This window comes from Ailuropoda melanoleuca, chromosome X, assembly GCF_002007445.2.
Source record: "Ailuropoda melanoleuca isolate Jingjing chromosome X, ASM200744v2, whole genome shotgun sequence".
In the NCBI taxonomy this organism is placed as follows: Eukaryota; Metazoa; Chordata; class Mammalia; order Carnivora; family Ursidae; genus Ailuropoda; species Ailuropoda melanoleuca.
Genome location: NC_048238.1, coordinates 4,821,886 through 4,847,350, shown reverse-complemented (window position 1 = coordinate 4,847,350; position 25,465 = coordinate 4,821,886).

Genomic DNA, 25,465 nt, shown 5'->3' with positions numbered 1-25,465 from the left:
CAGCCCGGGACACCCAGTGGATGACCGAGTCAGCCCAGGACATACAGTGTCTGACCAACTCAGCCCAGGACACACAGTGCATGACAGAGTCAATCGAGGACACACAGTGGATGACCAAGCCAGCCTAGGACACACAGTGGATGACAGAGTTAATCCAGGACACACAGTGGATGACCAAGTCAATCCAGGACACACGGTGGATGACCGAGTCAGTCCAGAGGAAATTGTTGATGATGAGCGGACTGAACTCTCCATATCCAAGAGAAAGTAGTCTATAAACAAATCACTCCAAAGAAAACAGTTGATGAAGATACCAGACTACAAGCAGCGAATGACTCTCTGAGTCTGGAGAACAGCTGATAATCCAGTCAATTCAAGGCAAGCAGTGCACTAAGTCCAGGGAAAACAGTCGAAGACTGAGCTAGCCCAGGGAAAAGAGTCGATGACTGAGACATTCCAGGAGAAAGACGTACTTCTCCGCCATAGCAGGAAAACTAGCTGATGGCTGAGTCAGCCCAGAGGAAAAAAACAGATGACCAAGTTAGTCCAGGAGAAACAATGACTGAGACACTCTGGGAAAGAGTTAACAACCCAGTCATTGAGGGCAATAACTGGCGATGGACAGGACTGAAATCTCTTTAACCCAGGGAAACCAGCTCATGAGCAAATCACTCCAAGGAAAAGAGCTGATAAAGAGATGGCAGATAGTGGGGGATCCCTAGAGCCTATAGAAAATCTGGAATACTCGAGTCACTCCACAGACAACAAACACTAAGATCAGTGAAAAGAATCCATGACAGAGTCAGCATAAGGAAAAAAGTAGATGGGGCACCTGGGTGGCACAGCGGTTAAGCGTTTGCCTTTGGCTCAGGGTGTGATGCTGGCGTTATGGAATTGAGCCCCAGGGTGTGATCCTTCCGCTGTGAGCCTGCTTCTTCCTCTCCCACTCCCCCTGCTTGTGTTCCCTCTCTCATTGGCTGTCTCTGTCAAATAAATAAATAAAATCTTTTAAAAAAAATAATGGAAAACTAAATTTCCACAGTGAAAAGATGCAATTAAAAAAAAAGTCTATCTCAAGGGGCGCCTGGGTGGCACAGCAGTTAAGCGTCTGCCTTCGGCTCAGGGCGTGATCCCAGCGTTATGGGATCGAGCCCCACATCAGGCTCCTCTGCTATGAGCCTGCTTCTTCCTCTTTCATTCCCCCTGCTTGTGTTCCTTCTTTCGCTGGCTGTCTTTATCTCTGTCGAATAAATTTTAAAAAAAATTCTTTAAAAAATAAATAAAATCTTTAAAAAAAAAAAAAAAAAAGGGAAAAGAGTAGATGACCCAGCCATAGCAGGGAAAATAGCCAATGACTGAGTTATTCTAGGGAAAATAGTCGATGACCGAGTTGTTCTAGGGAAAATAGTCGATGACCGAGTCATTCTAGGAGAAATAGCAGATGACGGAGTCATTCAAGGAAAAGCAGTCGATAAGTGAGTCATTCAAGGAAAAGCAGTCGATGACCGAATCATTCAAGGAGAAATAGCCGATGACCAAGTCATTCAAGGATAAAGAGTCGATGACAGAGTCATTCTAGGAAAAGGTGTCGATGACAGAGTCATTCCAGGAAAAACAACCGATGACAGAATCACTCAAAGAAAAGCAGTCGATGACAAGGTCATTCCAGGAAAAAGAGTCAAGGACCCAGTCATTCTAGGAAAAACAGTGACTAAGCCATTCCAGGATTGATGACTGAATCATTTTAGTAAACACAGTGGACAACTTGATGACCAAGTCATTTTAAGAAACACAGTGGATGACCAAGTCATTCTAGGAAAACCAGTGGATGACTGAGTCATTCCAGGAAAAATCATCAATCACCGAGTCACTCCAGGAAAAACAATGACTGAATCATTCCAGGATAAACAGTAGATGACTGAGTAGTTACAAAGAAAACAGGTGATATTCGAGTCAAACCAAGAAAAAGAGCTGATGACTCAGTTGAGGCAAAAGAGTTGATTAAAATGACTGAAATAGCTAAAGAAAAGGAAAACTAGTGTGTGAGCAAATCACTCCAAAGAAACCACATGATACACTCATGACAGGTAGTGAGTGATCATCTGAGGGCTGGAAAACGTAATGATCAGATTATTCTAAGGAAAACAGTAAAAGAGTGAGTCAGGAAAAAGTGTCACTGAAGGAGTTATTCCAGGGGAAAGAGTGAAGGACACAACCATTCAAGGAATCAGTGGCTGACTGAACCATTCAAAGAAAGAGCCAATGACTTCCTCATTTCAGGAAAAAGAGTAGATGACAGACTCAGCCCAGGGAAAACAGTCGATGACCGAGTCAGCCCAGGGAAAACAGTCGATGACCGTCAGTCCAGGGAAAACAGGTGATGACCGAGTCATTCCAAGGAAAACAGTCAATGACCAAATCAGCTCAGGGAAAAAAGGCAGATGACCAAGTTGTTCCAGGGGGAAACAGTTAATAACTGAAAGACTCAGGGAAAAGATCTGATTATGGCCATAACTTAAATCTCAGCCAAAAACAAAAACAAACCCAAAAAACTGGTCTATGAGCAAAACACTGCAAGAAAAAGAATTGATGAAGACATGGCAGACAGTGAGTGGTCCCCTGAGTCTGGAAAACAAGTGATGATTGAATCGCTCCACAGAAAATAGTCAATGAATAAGTCAGGATAAAAAGTCAATAACCCACTCCAAGGAAAATAGCTGATGATCAAGCCAATTCAGGGAAAACAGTCAATGACCGAGCCAGGCCAGGGGAAAGGATTGATTAGTGATGACTGATTCAGCCAGGGAAAAGAGTCAATGACCAAGTCATTCCAGGGAAGAGAGTCAAAGACCAAGCCAGCCCAGGGGACACGATTACTGAATGACTCCAGGAGAAACAGTAGATGACCTAGTCACCCTAGGGAAGAGGACTCAGTCATCATTTATCAGCCATTTCATGGAAAAAGAGCTGATGACCAGGTCATTCTAGGGAAAAGAGTCGATGACCAAGCCAGTACAAAGGACCAGTTGATGACTGAGTTGACGCAAGGGACACAGTGGCCGATTGAGTCAGTTCATGAGAAACAGTCAATGAGCTAATTACGCTAGGGGAGAGAGTTAATGACGAGTGAGTCACTCCAGGGAAGAGTTGAGGACCAAGTCATTCCAGGGGAAAGAATCAATGACCGAGCCAGGACAGGGGACATAATTGACAACCGAACTGGCACAGGGGACATAGTTGACAACCAAACTAGCACAGGGAACATAGTTGATGACCGAGCCAGCACAGGGGACATAGTTGACAACCGAGCTGGCACAGGGGACACAGCTGACGATCAAGCCAGCATAGGAGGCACAGTCGATGACTGAGTTTGTGCAGGAGAAATAGTCGATAACCGAGTCACTCCAGGGAAAAGAGCTGACAATGGAGTCATTCTAGGGAAGACCTTGATGACCAAATAACATTAAAATTCTCTCAGTGGAGGATAACAAAACCAGCGCGTCATTCCCAGAAACACCGCTAGGAGGACACACCATGGCTCCATCCACCCAGGGAAGACAAGTGACAAGGAGTCATTCCAGGGAACAGGGTAGATGACCCACGCATCAGGGAAAAGGACGGAGTCCGTCCAGTCAGCACAGGGATGCTGTGAGGACAGACCCCGTCTGCCCAGGATAAACAGTGAAGGACTCTGTCATAACAAGGGAAACAGTCCCTAGCGCAGGGAGCACAATCGAGCACCGAGCGCCACGGCAGGGAGCGTGGTTGATTACCAAGGCAGTCGAGCACACACTCTGGGACCAGAGCTGGGCCAGGGGACACAATCGATTACTAGATGACACGGTCCACGCTCCCGCCAGGAAAACCAGTGGATGACCGAGTCACCGCAAAGAAAACACCGGCTCTAATGGCAAGTGGTCATTGCCTCAGTCCAGGCAAACTCATCTCTGACTCAGATACAGAAGCATGAGGGCACCATGCAGTGAGGATGCGGAGCTTCCACCCGTGTAACCCAAACCCCGGCAAGCTGCAGAGTACAGCCCTCAGATGAAGGCTCCCTGGGGCTTTCCCGACATGTGCACCTGCCACGGCCAAGACAACACTCACTCAACCTTCCCTGTAGCACAGAATAGCCTGACCATGCAGGTGCATAGCCGTGCAGTGTCCACCAGGGCATTGCCCATGGGGTATGACTCTGTGAGGATGGGATCCTGCAGATGCATAGCAGTGCGGTGTCCACCAGGGCATCGCCTGTGGGGTAGGACTCTGTGAGGACGGGATCCCGCAGGTGCATAGCCGTGCAGTGTCTGCCAGGGCATCGCCCCTGGGGTAGGACTCTGTGAGGATGGGATCCCGCAGGTGCATAGCCGTGCAGTGTCCGCAGGGACATCACACGTGGGCTAGAACTCAGTGCGGATGGGATCGTGCAGGTGCACAGGGGGTCAGTGTCCGCGGGGACAGCGCCCATGGGGCAGGACTCTGTGAGGATGCACATCGCGCAGGGCTCCCCACATGGGGCGCAGTGCCGCCAGACATAGAAATTAGCCAGTTACGTAACTCTGTCCCCAACCATTTACCCTAGACCCCGAGACAGGTCTCAGGAGCTCCCTCTCTGCTGTCCTTCCTCTCCCGGGCTGCACCTCGCGAATCCTACAAAACTCAGCCCCTCACCATTGGAGCTGACTCTCTGTGACCTCAAGACCCCAATTCAGCAGCAACACCAGCTCTCTAGATTCCTCCTCCGGCCACGATGTGAAAACTGGCTAGACCCCAAGCTAGAGCCAGCTGAGCGCTTACTCTTCTCTTTCCCTTACCCCAATGGCCACTGTTGAGCCTGGTGCTCAAAGCCTGAACACCCGTGTTGCAAAGGTCTGCAGCAAGAAATGCACATTCCTTAGGTGTTAACCCTTCAGGAAAAGAAGTGTCCATGATCCCTTCGCTGTGTTTCTCTTGGTTACAACTGTGCACACCCCATGTGCTAAAATCCACTGCTTTTAAATGAATTCGAGCATTGTAACAGGATACTCTGCATCCAGAACTTCTGCTCTGCCCCAAATACCCAATATACACGTCCATACAACCGGTAACGATGCTCTCTATCAGCACAGAGCTCAACTCAGTGGGCGATATTTGGGAAGCAGGCCTCTAAGAGCTGGTTCAAGGCCATGAATTTACTTGTCACCAACCCAGCTTTTGATTTCCTTAATACCTTCCCCATCCTCTTCGCCACCTTCCCTTCCCCGGACAAGTCTCTTGTCAGAGGCACTTTATTTGGCCATGTAAACTCTTTCCTTGCATTATGTAAACTTGTAAATCGTGTTTCCTGCTTTTTTTTTCTTTGCACTGACTCACATATCCTTTTATTAGCATCCCTCACCCATCAAGTTTCTATTTTGCACTATTTTGTGCTAAAGGCACGAATTGCATGGTCCACACCTTTTCGGAGAGCAGGAAAAGCTGAGTGGTCTTTTTACTGAGGTTCTAATGTATCAACGGGTCTCGAACTACTGTCTGTCATTCTTAACCTGAAATGTATATGCCTGTGATTATATGAGAAAAACTGGTCACCTCTTCAAGTATAATTTACAGTTCTTTGACTCTGAAACTTAGGCATTAGATCTCTGGGTGATGGACGCTTGGTAGATATTTCCTCTAGTCTAATGTAGCAATAAGAATGCTTTCCATTAACAATGGAGGACCCCGAAATTACTTAAAAATAAAGCAGATATTAGCTTATATAACAAAAAGTCTAGTAATAAGGTGATTCTAGGATACACTTCTCTGTTCTTCTAATACTATATATGTTTCATTAATTATTAAGCTTATGTAGAATTTGCTTATAAATATGGCTAGATGTAAGAAGATGGTTTTTTAAAATTATTCCAAATACACAGCTGATGATGACAGAATCATTTATCAAATAAATTAATCTTATGTGTTTTTCCCTACTGAATTCCACTGTTGGCTTGATTACATATATATTTAATATGTATTATTTGTTACACAGTTAATATTTGTATGTATATATGTACTTTATTCGTACATCTGTCAGTATCTTCTTTAATATATCTGTCCACTTCCTCAGCTGTGATAGTGTTAAAATAACTATTTAATAATTAAAAATATTAAATTGTATCTGCTTTAATAATAATTAAAATACAGTCTAATTAACGGAAACTTTATGGTAAGTTTTGATTTCTGCTAAATTATATTTCTGTGCACACACAGACCTCACTGTACAAACACTGTTCTTTTTCACAATATCTTTGACTATTATTGCACTATGAAGAATATTTAATCCTTTTCCTTCACTCCTCCCACTCACTGGGATTTTATTGGAATGCCTTCAATTTGCATATTTGTGCTTTTATAAAATTAAATATTCAAATCCAAGACAATGGACTATCTCTACAAATGCTCAGGGTTTATATTTTGTACTTAGGATTTCACAGATTTCTGCATTTACGTTCTTGATCTTTCTTATTCAAGTTATTTCTATGAAGTGATCATTATCAGCATTATTAGGAGTTGGTAATTTTCTTCATTGTTTTCTATGAAATCATTGCTGTTGCAGAGAAGCAAAAATATTGATTTGTGTATTTAACTTGTATTGATGTTAATTTAGCCTGTTAAGATTTACTTAATTTCAGATTGCTTTTACTTCTCCCCGAGTAGACTACAGATAAAAGTACTTTTGTCTCATGTTCTCATATTAAAAGAAATTGTATCATGGATGCCTGGGTGGCTCAGTCGGTGAAGCCTGTGGCTTTGGCTCAGGTAAGGATCCCAGAGCCCTGGGATCAAGGCCCACATTGGGCTCCCAGCTCAGCTCCCCCTGCTGTGCTCTCTCTTGGACAAATAAATAAATAAAATCCTTGTTAAAAAAATAAAAAAAGGACATTTTATCATCTTCTTTTGTGTTTTATTATCTAAAGTAAATAAAAAGAGTTTTAATAATCGTGATGAAAACTGATGTCACTATCCTGTACCCAACCAGAATAGACACTTTCCAGAATCACTGTTAGACTTGATTGTTATTTTGGGTCAATAATATTTATCATTTATAAGCAGTTTCTTTCTCCATCTGTTTCACTTAGATTTGTTTTTTGTTTTGTTTTGTTTTTTTAAGTAGGCTCCACAGCCAATGTGAGGTGCAACGTGGGGGGCTTGGACTCACAACCCTGAGATCAAAGGCCTGAGCTGAGATCAAGAGTGGGATGCTTGGGGCGCCTGGGTAGTGCAGTCGTTAAGCGTCTGCCTTCGGCTCAGGGCGTGATCCCGGCTTCTGGGATCGAGCCCCACATCAGGCATTTCCGCTGGGAGCCTGCTTCTTCCTCTCCCACTCCCCCTGCTTGTGTTCCCTCTCTCGCTGGGTGTCTCTCTCTGTCAAATAAATAAATAAAATGTTTAAAAAAAAAAAAAAAAGAGTGGGATGCTTAATCAACTGAGCCCCCCACGTGCCCCTAGATTTTTTTATTGGTAAGGGCTGTTGTATTTATCAAATATCTACATGACATCCATACATGTAATTACATGGATGTGACTCACTTTCAATTTTTATTGCCATTAATCATATTGATATAATTACTGAAGTTGAACTGTATTCATTTATGAAATTTTACTTGATTATATTATTCTTTGGAGCTGTACTTGTGTAATGCCTGCCAACATTTTATACACAATGTTTCACCTGTGTTCATAAAGAAAATGATTCTATTTTGTTGTTTTAAATTTTGCCATGCAATCTTTTAATTACTGTTACACTCATGTATAAAAATGAATTGATAATTTTGTATATTTTCTACTGGTTGCATATCAGCCAACCCCAAAATATGCCATTTTGGCATAAGGATTATTTTAAATTGAAGGTAACTGAGAAGCAGACACAAGACAAGCTCCTGGTGATACCCTATTTGCCTAAAAGCAGGACACAAATTTGCAAAGATGTCTCTCCACCCCCTTTACCTGGAAGGACAAGAGGAATCTACATGACAAATTCCACTCATTAGCGTTGAAGCCCTAAAGGGTTTTCCTTTCCTGGGCCATTTCTCCACAATACACCCGTTCTTTGTTGAAGACAGGGAATAGCTAGAATTCTAAATCACCTGGGGGACTCCTTTTCTGTGTATCTCTTGTGTATATAGGAGGCATACAAGTTAATCAACTTTTTTTGTTTTCCTCTTGTTAATCTGCCTTTTGTTACAGGGGTGTGAACCAAGAAGCCTGAAGGGTGGGCAGAGAGAAAATTATTTTTCCTCCCCTACACTGCTGTCTCCAGTACTTTAAATGGGAGCCTCTCAAACTTGAGGTTGCATTAAGGATCACCTGGAAAGGTTCTTAACTGACAGATTCCTCTGTGCCTCATCCCTGCACCAAATGTATTCCATTGGTAAGACCGATGGGGCTCCTGACGATTTCCATTTCTAACAAGCTTCCAGGTGATGCCCACAGGGCTGGCCCATCCCCACTCTTAGAAATGCCATAAATTCCATTTATGGAATTTAAATTTATATTTAAATTTATTTATATTTAAATTTAAATTTATATTATGGAAATACAAATCAGCCATTAAACCAACCACTGCAACTTTCAGTAGCACATTTTTTTAAGATTTCATTTATTAATTTGAGAGAGACCAGAAGCAGGGGGAGAAGCTGAGCAGGGAGCCCAGACCCGGGGCTCGATCCCAGGACCCTGAGATCAAGACCTGAGCCCAAGGCAGACGCTTAACCAAATGAACGACCCAGGCACCACACAGACTGGGTTTTTTTTAACCTTAAATTTTCCTACATTCCCCACGTAAATTCTGAAAGGTTACATTTTCTCAGGAATCATCCACTTCCCCTGTATTATCCAGTAAGTGGCACTTAATATTCTCCTATAAGTCCTCCATTAGACTTGTAAGATTTTCTTCAATTAGGGCACATCTCTGCCTTTCCATCATTTTCCAAATAGTTTGGAAGGTCTATGCTACTTTAGACAGTTCAAACAAAATTTGAAGGGTTTCATTTGGTTTCATTCTGCCTTTCAATGATTAAATCCTGTATTTCCCAATTAATTAAATCACTTCTTACTAGAGAAATTATTATTATCTGGATATATACCAAATGCAAGAGTTGGGAAGAGATTTCTCACAGTTAATTAGTAAAAAGACAATCCGTTATTGCCGTTAACCATGTTTTCTGTCCCAAGAACAACAAGATACATACAAATAGATATGTAAAAAGCAGCACACCATTAACTGAAAAACAACGGCATGAATTCTGTGCTACTAGGGACCAGTGTGGAATCCCACGTCTAGATACCAGGATAGAACACTATGAAATCCTTCACGCCATGAGCCATCAAACTCATCTTTGCAGACCTTACCACCTAACAAACTTTCGAAGAGTTAGACTGTGATGGCCCCGTTCCCTGCAGCAACACCACTCAGAGAGACTTATGCTCAGATTCTGAAATCGACCAGTCACCCAGCAACGATGGGTGGGATTTTCCAAAGTTTGTACTTAGCCTCATAATCATAAACAGTATCCCATTAAATTCCTCCAGGTTAACACTGGATGCAAATTTTTGTGGATTTTATGAGCATTCCACCCTGTGGACTGTTCAATGACATACTCGGCCACGGTAAGAATGTGTCAAGGAACTATGTAGATGGTTTCCACAAGAGGTCGTCATAAAAAATACACTGTGTTTCACAACGTGCATTTTTAAGAAGACTCTGACGCCATGCACACCCCCCAATACCACCCAGGTTACCACGTGCCTGCAATTGCATTTCCTGATTAGTCTGTGATACACAGGAATTGCTCTGCTTGCTTCTAATTGGTGACTGGTCCAAACTGTATGGAACATGTGGGTTCAGGAAATGTTTGACAATCCCAACACTGCAGCTTGGAAGGATAATATGCCCCCAGAATCCACTCCGAGGCCCAAGATCTCTGCTGCTTTTGCTTCTGTCTCTACAGAAATGTCGCCAAGATAGCATTTGGCTCAATGCAACTGTTGTGCTTTTAAAAAATTACATGCCGGGCACCTGGGTGGCTCAGTTGGTTGAGTGACTCTTGGTTCTGGCTCAGGTCATGACCTCGGGGGTCCTGGGATCAAGGCTCCAGGTTCAGCGGGGAGTCTGCCTGAGGATTTCTCTCTCTCCCTCTGCCCCTCCTCCTCCACCAACTTTTCATTTTTTTTTTTTTTAAGGATTTTATTTATTTATTTGACAGAGATAGAGACAGCCAGCGAGAGAGGGAACACAAGCAGGGGAGTGAGAGGAAGAAGCAGGCTCATAGCAGAGGAGCCTGATGTGGGGCTCGATCCCACAATGCCAGGATCACGCCCTGAGCCAAAGGCAGACGCTAACCGCTGTGCCACCCAAGCGCCCCCTCCCCCACCCACTTTTCTAATATAAATAAATCCCTTAAAAAATTACAATGCCAATTTGACCCACTTCCTTCTCCACTTCAGACCTAAAGTCTCCCAAATCACTGCTGAGATGATGTTACTTGTGCCGTCTATTTCGTTTTGGTATCGAGCATATCTTACAGGGTATAACCCCCAATTTTACCCCTTTGTTTCTACCAATAAATGCTCCCTGTCTAGGGCCCTTTATCCTTATTTCCATGAGACAACGCTATTTTATCATCAACATTTTATAGGAGATTTCAAATTGTGTGTGACTCTGTCCACCTGAGTGTAGACTTGAAATTGCTGAAAAAAGGAAAAAGGCATATTCTATACATCTTTTTGTCACAGTCATGTGGTAGCTCAACATTTTTTGAATCAAACTGAAACTTGGTGGATTTTTCTTTTTTTCTGGACGTATTTCTGTTTCTCAAAGATCCCTCATTATAAACCTTTTCCTCTGGAATTCTACCTAAATCATGTTTCCAACTTCTTACCCTATCACAGTTGACCATTATTTTATAGCCTTTTTTCTAGATTACGAAGCAGACGGTCTGTACAAGATCACTTCTCCATTTTTACAGTTTCACATTAAAGACAAATAACATAGGAATTATAAAGAAATTATGTCTTTTCAACTGTATTCCATGTTCTCTTTAACTGAAATGACAGCTTTTAACAAGCTGTTCTTGTTTAATTGTAACTAGTTTGGTAAATAAGAACATTTGTGTTTTACGCCTGCCTGAATAAACTGAGTGCAGACCAAAACAAAAAGAGAGAGCGAGAGAATAAAAAGAAAAAAACGTGTTATGTTCTGAGCATCAGATCCAAGCAACAGGATTGCAAGCCCACGGAAAACATAGGAGGAAACACAAAAGACTGATTTCTACAGCTGAAAACATAACTTAGCAACCAAGGGGAGCGAGTGACCAGTCACATATAGGTTCCCAAAACACAACCATGCCTACTTCTATCAGTCAATCAAAAAACCAATACGGGTAGAAAACAAATTGTTGCTTCCTTTGAGATTTTAACAAACGCAGGGTGCATACAGTATGTGATTTCGATTTTACCTGCAAAGTCTTATCACGCTAACCCCAGTTAACTCACTGACTACCACGGGAGTGAGGACCACAGCCCAGAATTAGAATTTTCAGGAGATGTGGCCAAACATAGGTGTGAAACTCCCCAGCTGATTTTCAGGAAACCCTCTAAGTGGCAATTCTCAAATTTGTGGTCTCAGGAATCCTTTATTCCTGAGAGACTACTGAGGATTCCCAGAGAGTGAATCTCCTTGTCATTTCCCATGGCGGAAATTAAAACTGAGACATTTCCATTATATTTACTTAGTTATGCTATGTCAAAACATCAATAACAGATTTGCAGAAAATCAGCATATTTTAGAAAACAAAAAGGTAGAAGGCTGTCATTGTTTTTACAGTCTTCAAGATCTCTGTCATGTCTGGCTTTGTAAGGGGCTGGATTCTAATATCTGCTCCTGTATTCAATCTGTCATATGTTGTTTTCGAGTCTCTAGAAAAAATCCACCCTTCTATAGCTATGTGGTTGGAAAACAGAGGAGTACCTTAATAGCTTTTACAGATAACTGTGGACATTCTTCCTTGATATTACATCCACATTCTATTAAGAGTAGTTTCTTAACGATTACTTGAAATTTGGAGTCAATCGTCAGTATTAATAAATGTTTCATATGCTGTTATATTAAAATCTGTGGGTAGGGGTGCCTGGGTGGAACAGCGGTTGGGTGTCTGCCTTCGGCTCAGGGCGTGATCCCGGCGTTATGGGATCGAGACCCACATCAGGCTCTTCTGCTACGAGCCTGCTTCTTCCTCTCCCACTCCCCCTGCTTGTGTTCCCTCTCTNACAGCGGTTGGGTGTCTGCCTTCGGCTCAGGGCGTGATCCTGGCGTTAAGGGATCGAGACCCACATCAGGCTCTTCTGCTGTGACCCTGCTTCTTCCTCTCCCACTCCCCCTGCTTGTGCTCCCTCTCTCGCTGGCTGTCTCTATCTGTGTCGAATAAATAAATAAAATCTTTAAAATAAAATAAAAAAAATAAAATCTGTGGGTATATCTTGCATTTCAAAAGGATATTTTAGCCATGCATGATTTTGTAACATGATGCATTATNTAAAATAAAATCAAATCTGTGGGTATATCTTGCATTTCAAAAGGATATTTTAGCCATGCATGATTTTGTAACATGATGCATTATTCATGTAAAGAAATATTCCTGGGGCGCCTGGGTGGCACAGCGGTTAAGCGTCTGCCTTCGGCTCAGGGCGTGATCCCGGCGTTATGGGATCGAGCCCCACATCAGGCTCTTCTGCTGTGAGCCTTTCTTCCTCTCCCACTCCCCCTGCTTGTGTTCCCTCTCTCCCTGGCTGTCTCTATCTCTGTCGAATAAATAAAATCTTAAAAATAAAAAAAATTAAAAAATAAAATAAAATCTGTGGGTATATCTTGCACTTCGAAAGGATATTTTAGCCATGCATGATTTTGTAACATGGTGCATTATTCATGTAAAAAATATTGCTTCCGTATGTTTTGCAGACCCTCTAAATATTTGTACATTGTACTAGATACTATTAAAAATCTCAACTGTTAAAATCAATCCTGACATCCTCAGAATAGTCTTGAAGCACTGGGAAGGTGTCGAAGATTACTGTCAGTTGTTGTTTTGGGGAGAGACCAGTTCACTTCCGTCACTTTCAAAAACAACGTCTTCCAAATAATCCACTCCGTAAGTGTTTCTAGCAGTCATTCTTTCAAGGGAAAATGACATTCCACGAGGAAAGCGATCCACTGAGCACAAGACTCAAATAATGAGACAACCGCTTTCCTCCAGGAAAACCATGACATTCTGTTATCAGTTTACACACACTTTCCATACTGTCACACCGAATATTGGTAAGACTCATGCCTCAGTATTGAGACTTGATGACATTAAGATTGTTTCCTGCTTTGTCAAGGGTGTTCTTAAGTGAAACAATCATAAAACAGCAACGAATAACAGGGAAGAACAAAATGACAACACACATGGTTTAGTATCACTGCATTGATTTGCGCTAAGGTACCAGGGATCTGTGACCCACACTCCAAGAAACCACAATGAAATCCAAGAAATCTTAGGGTCATTGGTTCCACCAATATTTTTTTACTCTATATAAAGTGTGTTTTTTTTCTCTTAAATTATTACCAAATAATTGTTCTTGATTTGACAGATTTTTAAAGGCCCATGTCTGACATGTGGAAAGCGGTCTTGAGTTATGCCTGGTCTCCTCCCACGTATGAAGCGTCTGTATTTGCAAAATGTGCTATGGACCCTTCAGGCCAGGAAGAATCTTGGAAAAGCAACGGAGGGAGTTGCAAAAGTGTTGCAATGCATAATCGTCTTCCAATCTCCAGAGTGAAGAGTGGTAAACTCTCATGAATTGTTGAGTCATGAATTGTAACAAAATGATTGATCTAGGAGGTACTGGGTAGAAAAATTGCTTGCCTGGCAAAACTGAATTAAGTTGGGCTCAGGAAAAGCACAGAATGAAGAAAGGCAGTGCCCATGACAATCCATCACTAGGTGTCTGCAGGGAGGCTGGTGGTGCCAGGAGAACTCTTAGAATTAAGAGAATTCAAAAGGCAAGAGAGAAGAGGTTTGGAAAAGAGAAAAACGAATGCAAAGCTAATAACTGCTATAATCACCCTTCTGTGAAATAACAGGTCAGAACAGCCAATTAGCAACTTGGACAATACAGACATTTGCTCGTGGCAAAGAACGCTGGAAAGAACATTTCCTACTTCCCCATCAGAACATGAATGAGACTGCACGTGCTCTTGGGGGCCCTTTGTGCTGACCAACTATGGCGGCATTGTTTACCTCTAGAACCCACTCAGAGAATAAAAGAGCTCATTGGAATAGTAATGGGTCCTTCCTTCCAAAGAAACAAATGCCTTTGAGAATTTTAAATGCACACCTGCATGTAGCTAATCTGATGCACCATCAAGGGATCCTTAGATCCTCCCAAGTTCATCCATGATGTCAAGTTAAGAATCCCTATGTAAGGGCTATCAGACTGTTGTTTATTCCAAAGTTCAATGTCCCCAGAACGTTTTCCAAGCATCTCTAACGTTATCATCCTTAACTGAATATGCTGGGATACTGCAGCCCTCCCTGAGTGTATGAAGATGTTACTTTTAACTCCTTACACTACAGTATGTCGTATCCTTCGACTTCTAGAAATTTCAACTTGGAATACTTCATGTACTTAATGTGGACTATACTTTAAGCAAAAGTACCAGCCAATGCAACTCTGAGGTAGCTCAACACCTCATTTTCCCTGCCAGTCTTCAGCTCATAATTATGCAAATGGAACCTTGCCTTTTGCTAGAACTCATAATTCACACCCTAAGGGCTCTCGGTCGACAACTGTTTATTGAAACACTGCCACGCATCTAGGGCTGTGCCAGGCCCTCCCTCGGCATGGCACACTATCAAGGAATTCACAATGCAAATGGAAAGTCAAGGCTTCTATTAGAAGGGATTAGTGAAAAGGAAAAGACTAGGTGTATCACGTCCTGAGCCAGAGACTTGATTGGAATATCAGTTGGAAGTGCGACACAGTTCAGGGAAAAGGGATGTTTGAGGAAGGCACATCACTCCTTTGTGGAAATTGGGTGTAGGGTAAATGGCTGGGGACAGAGTTACATAACTGGCTAATTTCTATGTGTGGTCCTTTCCAGGGGAGGTTGTGTGACCTCCATGACATCTACGTGGACACACCACCTGGGGTCTACAGATTATTAGCTTGGTACATTCAAGGGCATTTGGCATTTCTTCCAAAGTGAGCATTCTGATAAGAGCAACAGGAAATTCAAGATGAAAAATACAGTATATATCCTATAACAGAATGGCAAGGAATTTATCTTCCAGCTAAGGAATTACCGTACAGATAGTGCTTTTTCTCTGCATTTTTCCACTGCCCACCCAGACTGAACAAGAGATAAGGCGTATTTATTCACCTAACTGGATAAGTGACTGTCTCCTACTCTTGTAACAGGTCATAGGTAAACATCCATAGGAAGGGCCGCACTTTGTGTCAGTGACATTATCCAGTGGTTACCGGGTGTCATCTACGAGTCAAGAAACACAGTCAATAGGAATGTGGATTGTTGCATGAGGGCCTGGGGGAAGACAGATGGATGCAGATGATGCAAGAATAAAGACCCTATTCTTGACCCCCGCCCCCAAAGAGAGTTCACAAGGCTAGGCAACAGAGAGCTACAGAGACGAACCATCATTAAACAGTGTCATGAGGCTACGATGAAGCCATGCTGAAAATGCTGAAGGAGCAGATACATGGTGCACAAGCGCCAAGCATCCTACTGACACTCTGCAAATGAGAATTTCATGGAAAACAAGTGCAGACTGAGAGCCAAAATGCCTCCCTACATGTAGAAACTACCGCACCAAGTGGGAATCAATACGGAAGACAGTGCTGAGAGCTGACGGTGATATAACACTTAACTGACCCTTACTGAAGTCTAACTGCTAATGAACGTGTGCTATGTTCCAAGCTGAACTTTCCTCTTTAATGGTCTGTGTAATTTTGGGAGTAGGCTATGTCAGTAAACAACAGAAAAGAGGCGAAGGACTACATGTGTTAACAAAGTGAGTATAAGAGATGTAAGGCTTTAAACTGACAGGAAGAAAAAAAACACCTAATATATATGACATAAATAAGTGATTTAATTTAAAAGGCAAATTAAGTGACCATAAACTAACAGACAAATCTTGTAACTCATGATACGAATAGACAGGATACAGGCAGTAGCTTCCGTAACAAGGATTAATTTTTCTTCTGAGTTATTATATGGATATGCTACTGGATAGACATGCATATCCACTGTGTTGCTCTCATTTCCAGGTTTCTTGGTGGAAATACCTTCAGGATGATATACCTTGGTCAATGTGTAACCCCAGTGGATAGACAATGACTAATCATTTTGGAGCTCTACCATAGAGCTGACTTGTATTTCTCACCCCATATGCTTACTTAATGACAATTTTAATGGGATGGTCACTCAGATGAACAGAACGTGAAAATGCTCAGAGTACCAAAAGGACTGGAAAAGTGTCCTGGCCAGTGGTTCGCTATACTGTCATTCTGTGAAAGACCAAAGGGCTGAGTTAGTAGAAAATGCCTTTGATCCAGGAAGTAAGTGGGGTTCATGCATTTTTTATTAGTGAATAACTAAAAACCAGCACTCTTTTTTTTTTCTCACAAAGTCACTTATGGAATAATCTAACCCAGTCGAAATAAATTCACCTCACATTTGAGTTTTAATTTAAACTCGTTCATTTCAAGTTTCTCACGAAGGCCCTTCTTCCTCCCCAAGCGCTGAGTCGGCCATAAGGTGAACTCCCACCAGGAGAGCATCCTTCTTTCTCCACTCATTGTCTTCTATGCTGCCCTTTTTCCTGCCTGGAATGCCAAAGATTCCAGAGCAGAAGAGTGGCACAGTTGTGGCTAATCCTTAGTGCTGACAATCAGTATAATGCTCGTTCTCTCGTAATACAGAATCCCCTTATTTTATGTCTCTTCATCTACAAAGCCCTGCCTTTATGACTCTGAAATCCAGGCCTATCCCAGGATCACCGTTCTGATCTTAGGTGTTGGTTTCTACTGTCAGGCATCCTGATGGTCAAACCAGGTACCTAATTCCCTTATGAGTGTACTTTGCCTTAATGCCCTTCTTCATGACCTTCTTGAACACAGGATATACGTATCTCAGGGACAGAATGAACGAAATGAACCTTGTCTCTCACCAGGAATGACACCGTGGCCCCCCTTCTCTCCGGGAACGACATCGCATCCCCTCTTCTCTGATTTCAGCACCATGGTAGTGGACAGCTCCACAACCCAGCGGCATCCCTAGTCAGTTCCATGGTCTCACTCCACTTAAGAGCTCAGGGGTTCCTACCGGGAAGTGAACACCCCGGGGATGACACTCAACCCGACGGATGTGGGAATCAGTGGATAAAGTACCCTCAACTTCATATCCTTGCTTCCCAACACATTTTACCAAAAATGTCTCAATGAGCTTTTGTGAGAGGTTGAGCAGTGCCCTTGTACTTCCAGTGTGAAATGGTAAGATGATTTTAGTGACACGGGTACAGACCTAATTTCCTAGTGGCATTTCTTTTTATAAAGAAACACAAGATTGGGGCGCCTGGGTGGCAGAGCGGTTAAGCGTCTGCCTTCGGCTCAGGGCGTGATCCTGGCGTTCTGGGATCGAGCCCCATATCAGGCTCCTCCGCTATGAGCCTGGTTCTTCCTCTCCCACTCCCCCTGCTTGTGTTCCCTCTCTCGCTGGCTGTCTCTATCTCTGTTGAATAAATAAATAAAATCTTTAAAAAAAAAAAAAAAGAAACACAAGATTAGTGTGTTTCAGAGGTACCTTTTCTGTAAGCAGTGTTTCAAAGTCAATAGCTGAAGATTTGGGGTGACTTTATATCCAGAGACGGGTTAAATAGGAAAGCCAGCTCCACTGTAATTTTGTCTGAAAAAGTGGTTGAAACAGAAATGGAAATTGCCATCAAACACAGAAGATTGCTTTCGCGCAATTTCTCTGTTTTATGTTCAAACACATTTATTTTCAGAAACATTGTCTGTCTCTTCCTTTCCAAGGGATCAAATTCACAACTTATTCTTGAGTCTCTTTGCTTAAATGGCCTCAGAATTAAGCTGTACAATGCCTTGCTTCTTCAAAGCACCCACATCCTGCTCCAGTGAAATTCCTGGAGAGACCACGGGGCATCTCTTAGAACAGGCAACACCAAAGAGGCTTCACAGTTCCTCAGTGAAGCCTGGATAGGAGAGCTTCATCTTCTCTGTTCCTTTTCTTACAGATGCCCGTAGGTAGGAAAACCACATTACACAGAGAAAGCCTTCAGAGGTCTGTGCCTAGGATCACAGAATGCAGCAGGATAAAAACCCAGATCAAATAACCCCACACAAAGAAGTCCTGCAGTTAACTATCCTGCAACCTCCACTGGCTCCACTTAGATGTAGCAAATTGCAGAGAAAAACATCTATTCAGCTGTACCCACTTTCCCTGAATCTCATCCTTTCTCCAAAACCATCTGAGAAATTGCCTTCCAATTGCTCAAATCTCCTCTACTACCACAGATCACCTTCGGGGTTTGTTTCTATACAAAATCAACTCTTAAAATGACTGATCATCCACTTCCCACTTTTCCCTCCAACTGCCAGCGTTGGGCACCCGTGTTTACTCTCTGCCCTGTTGACTCAAGTTTCAGACCTACGAGAGAAAAACAACAACACTGGGCTTACCGGGAAAGTAGCTCTCCATTATTAATTAAAAGCATGCAAGCAAAAAACACCACCACTCTTGTATTCTTTGACAAGTGAGCATTGATTATTCTCCATTTTCACCAAATAGAAACGTTTACAGTGCAAAACGGAAATCAACGTGTGTCAGCGACAATGATGGTGATCCGATCAGCCTCTACCCGTGGCATCCACCTGTATTAGACACCGTCTCATGTTGGTGGAAATAAAGACCCCCTCCACCCCTGTCCCTCAAATGAAAGCAGACACAGGCTGTTCACCCAGAGCTTGCTATAGAAAGGGAGGCAGCCACCATCACTTATGCCTGACCCAGACTCCAAGGCAGGCTTCTGACATGCAGCGACTACAGGCTATTGGCCTGGGGAACTGGACACACCCCACCAATGCTCAGCTTGGGGACCACATTTCACTTTCTCTAGTTGGTCCTGAACTGGAAGAGAGGCAGACCGTTCTAGCACGACTCCTGAAAAGGTTGCAGTTGGGACTCTAGACGTGGTTGCTGAAGAGGTGACAGACAGGTCTGAGTACTATAGCCATATATGGTCTGTCCACTGTCCATTTGGACATTCAGTCTCTCCAGTTCATCTGCAAAGCCCCACCACCTACAGAAAATGTCCAGTTAGGATTAGTCATGAAATATTTATTTCTAAGAACAAAACAGAATTTAAAGAAATTATGAATTGCAAATCATTTGCAATCCAAAACAAGAGAATTTCATAATGATCGTAAATATAAGTTATTAACACAAAGTCTAAAGGCTTATAGGCATCGGAAGAGATCCCAGCAGTACTTGGGGCTCATTCTTCAATTTTCTAAATAAGGAAACTGAAGAACAGAATGGCAAATTGACTTCTCCAAGGCCATACAACTGGTAAAAGTCATGGTCTGGACCAAGTGTTTCACGCTCAGCGAACAAATCACAACGTAACCTCTAAAGTATTTTCATGCAGGGTGTTCTCAGGGGCACTCCCTCTACAATTAAGCTTTACATTGAATTTGAAATCTATGGAGCGCCTGGGTCGCTCAGTCGGTTAAGCGACTGCCTTCCACTCAAGTCATGATCCCACGGTCCTAGGATTGAGCCTCACATTGGGCTCCCTGCTCAGTGGGGAGTCTGCTTCTCCCTTCCCCCCCTGGCTTGTGCTCTCTCTCTCTCTCTCAAATACATAAAAAAAAGAACTTATTAAAAAATAAATAAATTTGAAATCCACATGTGAAGTTAGTTAAAACTAGAGTCCTGGCCATACATAAAGCTTTTCCTTGGCACTGTGTTTGCTTCTTATATTTCACTCCTGAAACAAAATGGCCATGCCCAATTCTGCATTAACTATTAGAACTGGCCGCTCCAGATGTGCACAGAGAATAGGACTTATTATACGATCAATGATAACACAGCTCGAAAGGTGCATCGAATGTGTCTGCAAAGCCCCCAACTTCAATATTGATTGAAGATGTCAAACAGCAAACATCAATTACTTATATCTCATAATTTGTAAAAAAAAATAAGGTGAGCCTGCGTTACAATTAAAGATAATAGCATCTTCAGGTAATTGTCTACGTGAGGGGGATTCTGTGATTTTTGTTTTAAGCATTATTGGTGCACTGTAGTTTCCTGCTCCCCTGGCTCGGGTTTTGTGTGCATTCTGAAAGAAGTGAAGTCTATTTCTAGAGAGGGAATCTTGCAAACAATGATCAAAGTGGAAATGTATGCAAATTCAGTGTTTTGCCTTAATTACCTCACTAGTGCTTGTCAGCAGCCACTTCCAAGGTTTCGCTGATTAGCAAAGGATCCCAAATTATTATTATTTCATCTACAAGTACAATGATCCTGAGCTCTGGCTTCCAGCCCAGCAACTGCATTGCCTCCACCCCTCCGTCTGCTCCTCTGGAACTCTGCCACATCATATAGCCCAAATTAGCAGCGACCCTACCTCACTTTAAAATAAATCTCCATACACTCGTTCCTTTAGGATACCGTAAGCCAGGATCTCTTGGAGAGCTACAGGTCACAAAGGTGCATAAATGTGGCAAATGGGTTCCATAATGTGGCGAGAAACACCTTCCATACTCTCACTTGATTTCCACCACCCACCAAACGTACCTTCTCCAAAATATAAAATATGTTTCCAATTCAAGCATGTGTTCACTTTCAAAACTCACGTCTGCTGAGTGAAACTAGAATTCTCAAAAACACTCAACACAGTGTTTCAGGAAAATAATTTCCACTGAATTACAAGTTGGCAGTGGAAGGGTACCCATGACCTGTGTGCTGTTTTGTTAGCGATAGGGACTACAGTTGTATTTCACACTCAAGAGGAACAATTGACCTCATAGCAGAAACAAACACGGCACGTGATTTAAGACCTTGGACCCTGATATCAGCTAAATGTGCTCAAGTGTACCTCTGTAGCAGAGAATGGGACGCCAGCCATTCAAGCAAAATACCTGTTTTTAATAGAAATCCTTGTTTCAGCTGCACTGCAGAAAGACAGAGCTCCTGGGAAGTGTAGATTGCAATGGTTGAATAAAGAAGCAATGAAGGGTTGCGTGCATGCATGAATGGGTAAAATGAACATGGAAAAGAGATCAACAAATACCAGCTGAATGACTATCTCACCCAAAGGAAGGGGCCTCTGCATTGGTAACTTCTGTTGGCAATGTCTGGTCAAAATCAGAAATCCTTCCATAAACTTTCAAGGGTTTGTGTGGTCCATATTCACAACTTACATTCGCTAAACCACATCTCCCTGACGAGGGATGTTTCATATACATGGCCAAAGATGGTGCCCAAGGATGATGCGTGGAGTGTCTTGGGTGAACTGCTGGCACTTGCCAGCCCTCCACCAGCAAACGCCTTCTGCAACGTGAGACGTGAGCATTCGCTGTCTCATTTGTAAAATGTGTGTGGTTCAGATTCACCTTGCAGGGTGGCCGTAAGGATTCACTAACCGTTCTGGTCAAGTCTTTCAAACACAGCAGGCTTGCCAACAAAAAATGGCCATTGCCGTTAAGACCATTGGAATAAATGCCCTTTCTCTTGGAGTAGGTGACTTCATGAGTCTTGACATCTAGTCTAGGAATGTGTCATAGTTCCTCTGCTTGAATGAATAAATGGTTGATATACAGCATACTTTAAGTCTTTGTCTCCTTATCCAATTATAAAGCTAAACTATTTTGAGTCACTCTTGAGAATGCCCATGAAGCACTATTTTAATACGTGAAACATAGGTTTTCCTCATTTAATACTCTGCCCTATTTGTTCTATTGTCATACAGACAACTTATATGTTTATTAATAGAAAAAATACAAGAACTGTTTCATTTTTTCCATGCAACTGCAGTTTCAGAAATTTGGACGCTCATCAGTATTCTTACATTTGTTTCCATGGAAGAATCTACTATGACAGGAAGTATCCAATGAACACAGAGTAAGGGATTCCAGGTCACTGAGCAACTTGATTTACAGCAGTATACGTTCAGGCATCTCCTTCAAACGTTAAGGCTTAAAAATATTATCTAATGTAAAATTCCAAAAAGGGTAAATAAGACCGTGGGCTAAGAAGTGGACAGTGTAGTGGGATCACAGGAAACTATTCATTTCAAAATGATAAAACAAGATTTTTACTTAATTACGGAGCCCCTTACAACAGTGAAATCAATCCCGTATACCTGCCCCCAGATTCACTCTCAAGCAGGTCCGAAACCTGGTGCATGACTCTACACCCAGCCGTGGAAACACGGTTCTATCAGCCAAATTTTCCTCGATTCAGAATGGAAGGTGAAAAAGAAAATCACTTGGGATTTTGAATGCCTTAATTTTACAGATGAGACGCTGTAGAGATTGTGCCTTGCCTGCGGTTTGTTTTGTTTTTTTTTAAGATTTTATTTATTTATTAGACACAGAGAGACAGCCAGTGAGAGAGGAAACACAAGCAGGGGGAGTGGGAGAGGAAGACGCAGGCTCCCAGCAGAGGAGCCTGATGTGGGGCTCGATCCCACAACACCGGGATCACGCCCTGAGCCAAAGGCAGACGCTTAATGACCGAGCCACCCAGGTGCCCCCTCGCCTGCGGTTCTAATGATGGAAGGAAGACTCTAAATGAGAATCCAAATTATATGAGAAATCCAGGTTCACTTATGACTTGTGTGTCTTTTAATAAGCTATGAGTAGGTAGAAGGGGCACCATCATTAAAACCAGCAGACATGAGAATAGGGTTTGGAACCTTTTCCCAACCCCGACCAAGCTCCGCGGTGGAGCTTTGCTCCCCACCATATGGCATCGAACATTGTTCCATGGGTTCTGAGCACCAGCTCTGCGTTATTCAGAGCTGAATTTAGATTCAGGAGAGCTCCTATCCCATTAACTTCCGATCCAAATTATGTTCTTATTTCAGTTCAACGTAGATTGGTTCTTTCTTTGCTAGATGAAGTTTACTGAACTAATTCAAGAAAAATCACAGTTTGGGTGAAAAGCCCCTTCTGCTAGCAGTATTCACTGGCAAAAGCTTCTTTTCGTTGTTCAAAACCACTGGTGAGTAAATCTTCAAGTGCTGACATCCTAGGTTAGATTAATTTAGAATATCCATCAGTGATGGAATAGTTAATAAAATATTTCTCTTATTGAAATACTCCCACTTCTAACAAACTACCATAGTTCCAATATAGTCTATATTTTGCTATTTTTGGTGAAATGCTCTTAGTAAGTGGCCATTTACATAAAATGAGATGTGGTTTTAAAGCATTTTTATAAAGACGAATTTGCTTCTAGCTTCACGCTGCCTCATAAATGTAATAGGAAAACCACCTTCTACTGTAAATGTCTGCCCTTTTATCTAATTCAAAGTTTCCTAAGAAAACTGGGAAATCCAACCGTGAGAAATAGCTCGATATGAGAAAGCCATGTGCTTCGCGAGTGTGAGGAAGGGTAAGAACTTGCAAAGGAAGTGATGTTTACTGCACCTACGTTAGTGGAAACAGAATCTGCCAGAACATAACACTTAGGCTTCCTGACAAAGACAAGGTCAATTTGCTGCTGGTAACTGTGATGCATACCCCAGGCGCATAGTTGGGCTGGTAAAATAGAAAAGGAAAAAAAAAAGCGAGGGGCGCCTGGGTGGCTCAGTCGTTAAGTGTCTGCCTTCAGCTCAGGTCATGATCCCAGGGTACTGGGATCGAGTCTTGCACTGGGCTCCCTGCTCCACGGGAAGCCTGCTTCTCCCTCTGCCTCTTCCCTCTGCTCTTGTTCTCTCTCAAGTAAATACATTCTTTTTTTTTTAATTTTATTTTTTTTAAAGATTTTATTTATTTATTTGACAGACATAGAGAGAGCCAGCGAGAGAGGGAACACAAGCAGGGGGAGTGGGAGAGGAAGAAGCAGGCTCCCAGCAGAGGAGCCTGATGTGAGGCTCGNTAGAAAAGGAAAAAAAAAAGCGAGGGGCGCCTGGGTGGCTCAGTCGTTAAGTGTCTGCCTTCAGCTCAGGTCATGATCCCAGGGTCCTGGGATCGAGTCTTGCACTGGGCTCCCTGCTCCACGGGAAGCCTGCTTCTCCCTCTGCCTCTTCCCTCTGCTCTTGCTCTCTCTCAAATAAATACATTCTTTTTTATTTTTTTTAATTTTATTTTTTTTTTAAGATTTTATTTATTTATTTGACAGAGATAGAGACAGCCAGCGAGAGAGGGAANCACAAAACAATCTCTGTAAATCTGGGATACAAAATAAGTTCTGATCACCTAGTTGATGATAAACATTTAGAAGGGAAATTTTAAGAAGCTATATACCATCTGTGTGGCCAGTCTGGAAGTCAGCTAATAACTTGTGGATAGAATTTCTATTTCAATATGGTGATTTAAGCCATACATTAGCCTACCTCCCTCCCTTCCCAGCATGCTACTGAAATGATAATCAAGTCATAAAAAATAAATGCCAACTCCATGGTAGGGTCAGAAAGAAGAGAGACTCTACGAGTATATAAATGATAATGGAAGCTTAGAAATTGATATGTGTATGACCTGTAGATAGTATACATCAAGAATGGGGGGGGTACACACACACACACACACACACACATTCACCATGCATAGGAATACATGCAGGTCTACCACACAGCCCCTCGCACCAATGGGGTTATGGGTCAGCTGCAGAAACTGTCCTCAGCCAAAGGCCTCAGTCTTGCTTTCTAAATAGNAAATGTAATAGGAAAACCACCTTCTACTGTAAATGTCTGCCCTTTTATGTAATTCAAAGTTTCCTAAGAAAACTGGGAAATCCAACCGTGAGAAATAGCTCGATATGAGAAAGCCATGTGCTTCGCGAGTGTGAGGAAGGGTAAGAACTTGCAAATGAAGTGATGTTTACTGCACCTACGTTAGTGGAAACAGAATCTGCCAGAACATAACACTTAGGCTTCCTGACAAAGACAAGGTCAATTTGCTGCTGGTAACTGTGATGCATACCCCAGGCGCATAGTTGGGCTGGTAAAATAGAAAAGGAAAAAAAAAAGCGAGGGGCGCCTGGGTGGCTCAGTCGTTAAGTGTCTGCCTTCAGCTCAGGTCATGATCCCAGGGTACTGGGATCGAGTCTTGCACTGGGCTCCCTGCTCCACGGGAAGCCTGCTTCTCCCTCTGCCTCTTCCCTCTGCTCTTGTTCTCTCTCAAGTAAATACATTCTTTTTTATTT